The 8,221-nt window shown below is 36.5% G+C and overlaps 1 protein-coding gene and 1 pseudogene across 7 annotated transcripts in view; one reads left to right on the top strand and one right to left on the bottom strand.

The window, feature by feature from the left end:
• Atp9b (ATPase phospholipid transporting 9B (putative)) overlaps positions 1-8,221 on the bottom strand; it is a 449,279-nt gene that overhangs the window by 390,057 nt on the left and 51,001 nt on the right. The gene's annotated exons all lie outside the window — the stretch shown is intronic.
• On the top strand, positions 5,578-6,224 carry LOC105743367 (annotated as a pseudogene).

Here is an 8,221-nt window from a genome sequence, read left to right as displayed (position 1 = left end):
AGAATAATGGCAGATTTCTCTTCACAAACCATCAAGTCAAGAAGAGCATGGAGCAAAGTAATACAAGTCTTGCAAGAAAACAAATTCCAACCCAGACTGTTATACCCTGCAATACTCTCTTTCAAGTATAATGGAGAAGTGAAATACTTCCATGACAAAGAACAGCTTAAGAATTTCATGATGACAAAGCCAAGCCTACACAACTACTAAATGATGTTCCAGAGAGAGAAGAAAATGATCACAACTCCATGAATGAGAATGGAAAAGAACCTACCAAATATGGCAAACAAACACAGGAGAATAAGAGGTATACAAAAGCAGTCTTTCAATTATTCTTTTGTGTACAGCAGCAAAATATTTCCATCAGCACATTCTACAAATGGGTTTCTCCTCAACCTATGAGTCATGATTCCATCTGAGTCTACAGGGCAGATTTCAAGGAAATAGCAGTAGCTCAGTCCACAACTGACACCTGGCCACCAGTAAGTGTCATGGACATTATCCATATCCACAACACACTAGAACTTTGTGTGATATCCTATCCCCAAACTGTTAGAAGTACTGGTCATTTAATTTTTAATTAATTAGTATTTAATTTTCTGACTACTGCTTAATTTTTAAGATTTATACTATATCTTTGACTTACAATTTACTTAAAAGACATGGTATGATATTTTCTCCTAGTATTAGAAACTTTAAGAAGTATATTTCCATTTTCCATTGACTTTATATTACTTCTTCCCTGTCTTTTATACACATATACACACACATATATATGAAAAAAATATACATGTATAACCCGACATAAGATTGGTACTGTTTCACAGAAATCTTTAATGAGCTTTTAAATAAGGGTTCATCTAATATATTTTACATAGTCCTGCATAATTGTCATTTTGAGAGCTCTTTATTGTTCATTCAGGAGCATACTGCTACTTCTCTTGCCTTTTGAATTATGCTCTTTGTTATTTCCTATATGCTACATCCGGAGGTATTAGAAAATTTCAAGTTTGTATAACTGGAATATATTTTACTTTTAGTTTTCAAAGGTATGTTTGCTAAGTATAAAATTCAGAGAGAACAGATTTTTTTTTCTTTTTTTCAGTCCTTTAATTAGTCTAGTTTCTTACACACTTGGTCTTTTTTTCTTTTCTTTCTAATGTGGAATAAGACGCTATTTCATTTTGTTCTTCCATAGCTAATATTTTTTATGTATATGCTTTAATGATTTTTCCTTTACAGTAAGTTTTAGACAATTTTATTTTTGTGTATCTTGGTATGATTTTATTCAAATTTCTTGTGCAAAAGGTTCATTTTTCTTGGAAATGTGGTATTGTAAGTTCAACTAAATTCAGAAATTTTAAATGTTTAAATATTTGTTGCCTACCCCTTTCTACTTCGAGAATTCTAATTATATGAATATAAGTTTCTTGATTTTGACACAGAGGAAACTATTATATGACTGACTTGTGATTTCTTTCCTCTTCATTTTTATTTTGGACAGTTTTTATTGTTACATTCATTTAAGTGTGTAAATTATTTACAATGTACAATCTATTAATCTCATGTAATGTATTCATTTCAGGAATATTTTTTCTAAAATTCACTCAGTCTATGTCTTATATATTTCACATTTCAGTATTTGTCTAAAATTTTTAATATGATATGTAATTTTTTTTTTTTTTTTTTTTTTTTTTTCAGAACCGGGGATTGAACTCAGGCCTTTGCGCTTGCCAGGGAAGCGCTTATTCCACTGAGCCATCTCCACGGCCCAATGATATGTAATTATTGATTTTCAATAAAGTTAATGAAAAATTAAAAATAAACTACATAGTAAGACCCTGTCTTAAAAAACAAAAATAAAGGAAAAAAAGAAACCTTAAGATTAATACCTCTATCAGCAACTACAGGAACTAGTGCCTCCCTTGTTGACATCAGTCTTACCCTATAAATAACAAGTACCAGTCACTAAAAACACACACTCAACACTTTCTTCTTTCATTATAGCCCTGTATTGATAAATCTAAGAGTTCTAGACTTCTAATTAACCTATTCATACCACTTTACTACTAATATCATTAAAGAACAAAGTAGTATTATCAATTATTTCAATATGTCCAGACATATTGGTAGTAGTGGGTTAGGGAACTACTACCAAGCCACATGCTAAAATACTAACAAAAGACAGGCGATTTCAATGTTAAGAACAGAAGATATAATCAATAAGGCACAAACCTTAAATTATTTTTTGGGGGGTGGGGACTTCTTTGAAACAACATCTTGCTATGCTGCTGAGCTCACTTTGTAACCCAAGGTTGTCTCCAGCTTGCAATGATCCTCGTGCCTCAGTCTCCTGAGTGCTGAGATTACAGGCATGCATCACCATGCCTGGCTTACCTCTAAAGACTTAAAACAATACAGTAACAAAAGAAAGACTATGTAAACCTTACTAAACTAAGGAAAATGAAATTATAGGGACTTTTAAATGAAAAGTAGAGCAGGCCAAACAATTCAGCAGATTGGGGGTTTGATCCCTGGGCCTGCAGTGCTGGCTCTGCCCCCGGGGCACACTGAGAAGGCAATTGAGACTGGGCAAGTTGGCACGCCGGCCTGTAATCCCAGCTCTTAAGAGGCTGTAAACAGGTGGATCACTATGAGTCTGATCTAGTAGTGAGACCCTGAGCATCCTGAAGACTCTTCCCTAAAATACAAAAAAAAAAAGATTTAAAAAAAATCTTTAAAAAGTAATGTTAGAAAAGCATATTAGGGGCCGGGGAGATGGCTCAGTGGAATAAGTGCTTCTCTGGTAAGCACAAGGGCCTGAGTTCAATCCCCTGTTCCGCCAAAAAAAAGAAAAGAAAAGCATATTAGAAAACATGGAAAAACAAGAGGGATAACCAAAGAGAAGTCCTTGAATGAAACTGGGAGTGTTCCTTAATATCATTTCTATATATGCGAAATACTTCCTAAATTATTCATTATTCAGAAAATTATGTATATAGTCTTACACTGTCAAGCTCAATAGTAAGTAAATCCAATAATGCACAAATTATACTTTTTCTTAAAATGTTTTAGGATTTGTAGCTTTTCACAAATGCCTCTGTACTCAAAGTTAACACTCTAATATTAAATATGTTTATATATCAACATTCTGTCTTTTAAATTTTAGCTTTAATTAAATAACTCCCCAAATTTAGCCTCCTCTTTGTAGACCAATTATTTATTATATCTAAAAGGTACCTTTAGTTACCATGAGAAAAACAACACATTACTCATGTCTTCTTAAAAAAAACCTAGCATTTTCCCATGCTTCTGTATCCCAAATGTTTTAAAGATTAACAGAAAATGCAGAGGCCATTTAGAAGTAGGAATAATACCAGCATTTGATATCTGCCCCACCCCTCTGCCTTCATATGGAAATGCCATTCCAGGCTCCATTTTCGAAAAGACAAAGTGATTTTTGATAACAAGTGAAATACAAATCTCGTGAGAAAGACCATCAACCCAGATCAGAGAACTACACATATCAGTGTACCTCACAACTACATACTTACAGGAAGGTGCATTCACTATTTGAAATTCAAAAGTTTTAAGATAGACTTCAGGAAAGTTTTTCTAAATTCCAAGTTGGAATTTTTGACAAATAATACAAAGAAGAAAGCAGCTCTTAAGCCACGAGAAAAATCAAAGACACGTCAGTCCCTAATAATTTCAAGTAAGCCTCATGATCCATAAGACCTACAAATACATTATCATATTCACAACTCATTAATAATCAGTTACAATTTTACTTGAATTGTAACATTCACTAAGATTTTCTTTTTCTAGTTAAACTAATATTTATAGATTGTCTCTGAACCATCACCTAATAATTTTAGTAGCACTGAATTTTATAATGACATTTTGGAATTAAGGTGGCAAATGATCAAAACCTAAAAATCTGTAATAAATAAATAAGACTAAGCTAGTTCCTAAATATACTATTAGCTCTCAAAGCACAAGTTTCTAATTTCCATTATAATTTCTCACTGTAGCAGACACCCAAAAAGCAAGGAGAATGTGATAATATCTCAGGTTACTTCCCATCCCATGTGGCAATGGGATACTCTAGTAGCATACAAACTGAATAGAACTGGCCAAGATGGCTCAGATAGCTTTTCCCACAGGACCATGATTTATTTATTAAGATACAGACTCTATGGACACATCTAGCATAGTTCACTGAACTGTTTCAATGTCCTCCAAACCTGAATATTTTTGTGCCAATATTTTATTTTCAAATATATTAATAATGTTTTCCATAGTTATTTTTCTAGTAAAATAAAAGTATATTTTACTAGAAAATCAAAAATTTAGCTTTCATGTTCCATTTGGTAAAAAAAAAAATGTAAAAAATTTAGTTCAGTAATGTATTTATTACTATGAGGAGACAGAGTTTTAAAAGTCCAAAACCCTTAGGAACCTGTTGACTGGTACAGTACTGGTACAATACTTTTAATAAACATGGTGAAGTAAGTACTACTCATAAAACATACAATTTCCTTTTGAAGTTCATATCATAAATGCAGAATTAATTGCTCTATGGTGTTATGCCTATCTGTACCTGATCACCACATCCTCCATTTCAGCAATTCTTTGACATTTCTATTACCCAAAGAATTTTTACACACACTAGAAAACTACCTAACACACTGGTCACAAATCTCAGCATTTTCAAACCAGAGATTCTCATGGTGGTTTCCCACAAGGAGGGATGGAGACCAGGCATTTACCAAACACTGTTTGCTGTACTTGCAAGACTAATCATTTGACCAAACCTCCTTGTTCCAGCACTTTTCCTAGGAAGAAGAAAAGCTGGCCTAGTCCTTAACTGGTTCAAGAGGGGTACTTTTAGTTCTTAGCTGTAAATATTAGTGAGAACATTTGCTTTTTTAAAGGTGGTACAATATGGACCTTGGATGAAAAGCACAGCCATCATACCCTACACTTGTAGAGAATCCTTGCTCTGAGCTGCACCCCAGAGCAAAGCAATTGGCAGTAATCCACTGCTAACCAACTTCACCAACTCATATTGCTGTGGGGTCCAAGACAACCACAGCTCCTCATCCCAAACTACCAAAACCAGTTCCATAAGGGTTCAGGATCAAACAGCCATAAAATTACACCAAATTCAATACAAATTCATGACTGATTTTTCCTTTGCTGATTATTGGTAATTTCTATCAAGGCATGACCAAATTTTCCCATTTCTTCACTACACTTCTATAGCCTAATCATTTTTCATGACTCAAATGATCCTACATTCTCAGTTAAGAAAAAGATAAAAGTCATCTTCTCCATCACTATTTCACTCTTTAAGTGTTTTGTGCTACTTTGTTTCTGGATACAAGACAGATTTCTAAAAAGAAAACTACAAACTGGTTTAAATAAGAAACATATTTTTTAAAAAATTAAAAGTGTGTGGGTTTGCAAACAAAGGAAAAAGTCCTGAAGAAAATTAAGGGCAGAGCCCGCTGGCCAATCAGGTGGCTCCCAAGGAGGCAGCTAGCATGAGGCTGGGAGCCCGAGCCTTGTGTCATGCGCTGCACTGACCAGATTCACAAACAAGTCAGGTTGGCTAAAGGGGACCCCAAGAAACCAAAGGGTAAGATGTCTGCCTACTCCTTCTTTCTTCAGACCTGCAGAGGAGCGCCTGAAGAACCAAGAAATCCCTGTCAATTTTGCAGAATTTTCCAAGAAGAAAATATTGCAGAATTTTCCAGAAAGGTGGAAGACAATGTCTGGGAAAGAGAAGTCTAAGTTTGATGAAATGGTCAAGGCAGATAAAGTTTGCTATGACCGAGAGATGAAAGATTATGGACCCACAAAGGGAGGCAAAAAGAAAAACGAACCCAACACCACCAAAAAGACTACCGTCTGGATTCTTCCTGTTTTGTTCAGAATTCCACCCCACAATCAAATCCACCAACCCTGGTGTCTCTATTGGCAATGTGGTCAAAAAGCTGGGTGAGATGTGGAATAATGTAAGTAACAGTGAAAAGCAGCTCTACATCACCAAGGAAGAGAAGCTGAAGGAGAAGTATGAGAAGGATATGGCTGACTAAAAGTCTAAAGAAAAGTTCAATGGTGCCAAGTGTCCTGCTAAAGTTGCCTGGAAAAAGGTACAAGAGGAAAAGAAAGAAGAGGAGGAGGACAAAGAGGAAGAAGAGGGGGAAGATGAATAAAAAGCCTGTCTCCTTATGAGTCCCTTAGAATAGGGGAGCGCTGTGACTGACCCGTTTCTTAGGTTAAATGCCAACTGGATTGCAATCATGTAGTCTCAAATGCTCCAGAAGTTGGCAGTAGTTGCTTAATGTGGCCACAGGGATCCAGAACGCTGTAAAATTGTATCAAAACTATACATATTTCCAAACATTTTTAAACTGAAAAGGCACCTTGTATTCTCCTCGCTCTGTGCACTTTACTGTGGCTGTGAAAAGGCATTTGGAAACGTCTCTGGTGTTTGTTTTTTAAGTTGTAAGGTGGTATTAACTGTATGGTCATTGGCTAGAAACCCTGAGTTACCAACTGTACATGTCTAGAGTTTGTAAAAAGAACAAAGCAACCCAGGCACACAACCCGATGCTTCCTGCTTGGCACTGAGGCTGGGGGGCAGATGCCACTGAAAAGGGGCTTTAGACCTGCTGTTGTTGCGGCTGTGGCAGGCGTCCAGTTAGCTTCTGTGTATAATGACCCAGAACCCTGCTGCTGGGGACTGAGAGGGTCAGCTGGCATGAGAAGTATTTGGATTCCTTACTGTTTTTTTTTTTTTAGTTCAGTGCTAAACTGTTTGTTTCCAAACTGTAGAACTCTTCATTGGCAAAGAGTCAGAGAAAGTTCAAGAAGCTTCTGTACTTAAACACAATTTGCAATGTTGTGTAAGTTAAATACAGAATAACATTTTTCAAAAAAAAAAGAAAAGAAAATTGAGAGTGCTTTTCCAGGGAACACACAAATGATGAGAAAGTGAAATACACTTATTGCTGACATGGCAAAAGATTCAGTAGTCTGAAATAGAAAATTAAATTGGCCATAATACTCTCTTAAGTGAAGCTTAATCAGGTGAGGCTCCAACTCTTTTCATTTTGAAGGATGAAAGAAGTAAGGAGGCTGCAACAGTAGAGTTTGAAACTAGCAGAAGCTGGATCATGAGTTGTCTCCATGACACATGGTCCCCACCATTGCAAGATGAAGCCACCCAATAGTGACAGAAAAGCTGCAGTAAGGTATGCAGGTACAGCTCAAGTGACCGACAAAAGTGACTACACCAACAGCAGATCTGAAACATCAGACAAACAGTCTTTACACTGGAAGAAGATGTAGCTGTAATGGTGGTTAGACTAGAAGGACATAAAAAATCCAGGGCAAAACACAGATGAGTAACATTGTAAACTCATCACATGCGTATCTGTGGCTGGCAACTGTAATGCTTACCTATGGCTGATGATTGTAAGATCATGTGATTATCATAGACCATGAAAAACCTGTATCCCACTCTATGCCTTACAAAAGTGTTATACTTACTGTATGCTGACATTTCCCCTTCCCAAAACCAAAGGCCAACACCCTAATTAGCTTTGCCCACACCAATCAACAAAACATTTGCCCTATAGTATGGACACATCTCATGCTCACTGGGGGAACCTCAGAGGGATGTCCCCTACCTTGCAGCTCACTCTGCTGTAAAGATAGCTCTTATTCCACTACTTCTGCATTTGTCACATTCTCTCTCCCATGTGCTACTAAGAGCTCTGCTTAGAGGTGGTGAATCACTGGGGGAAGTCCTAAGCCTCACACCCATACCCAGACCTCTGCTGGATGTAGCACCTGGGAATGTCACAGTAGAAGAGGAAAACCAACACCTGGCTTTACAGTTTTGAAGACTAAGCCAACTTTTTTCACCGGGGCTAATGGGACAGTTAACCTTAAGCTGAAGCTGGTGTTCATCTGCCCTTTCAAAAATCCTAGTGTCTGAAGAATGATGCTATATCTTACTTTCCTGTGCTCTACAAATGAAACAACAAACTGGATAGCAGCACGATGGAAATGGAAATTAGCAAATATTTAAGCCGGGAAGATGGCTCAGTAGAATAAGTGCTTCCCTGGCAAGCGCAAGGGCCTGACTTCAATCCCCGGGTCTACAAAAGAAGAAAGAAAGAAAGAAAGAAAGAAAGAAAGAAAG

This window comes from Octodon degus, unplaced genomic scaffold (assembly GCF_000260255.1).
Source record: "Octodon degus isolate 3935 unplaced genomic scaffold, OctDeg1.0 scaffold00120, whole genome shotgun sequence".
Classification (NCBI taxonomy): domain Eukaryota; kingdom Metazoa; phylum Chordata; class Mammalia; order Rodentia; family Octodontidae; genus Octodon; species Octodon degus.
This window is presented reverse-complemented; position numbering and strand designations above follow the sequence as displayed.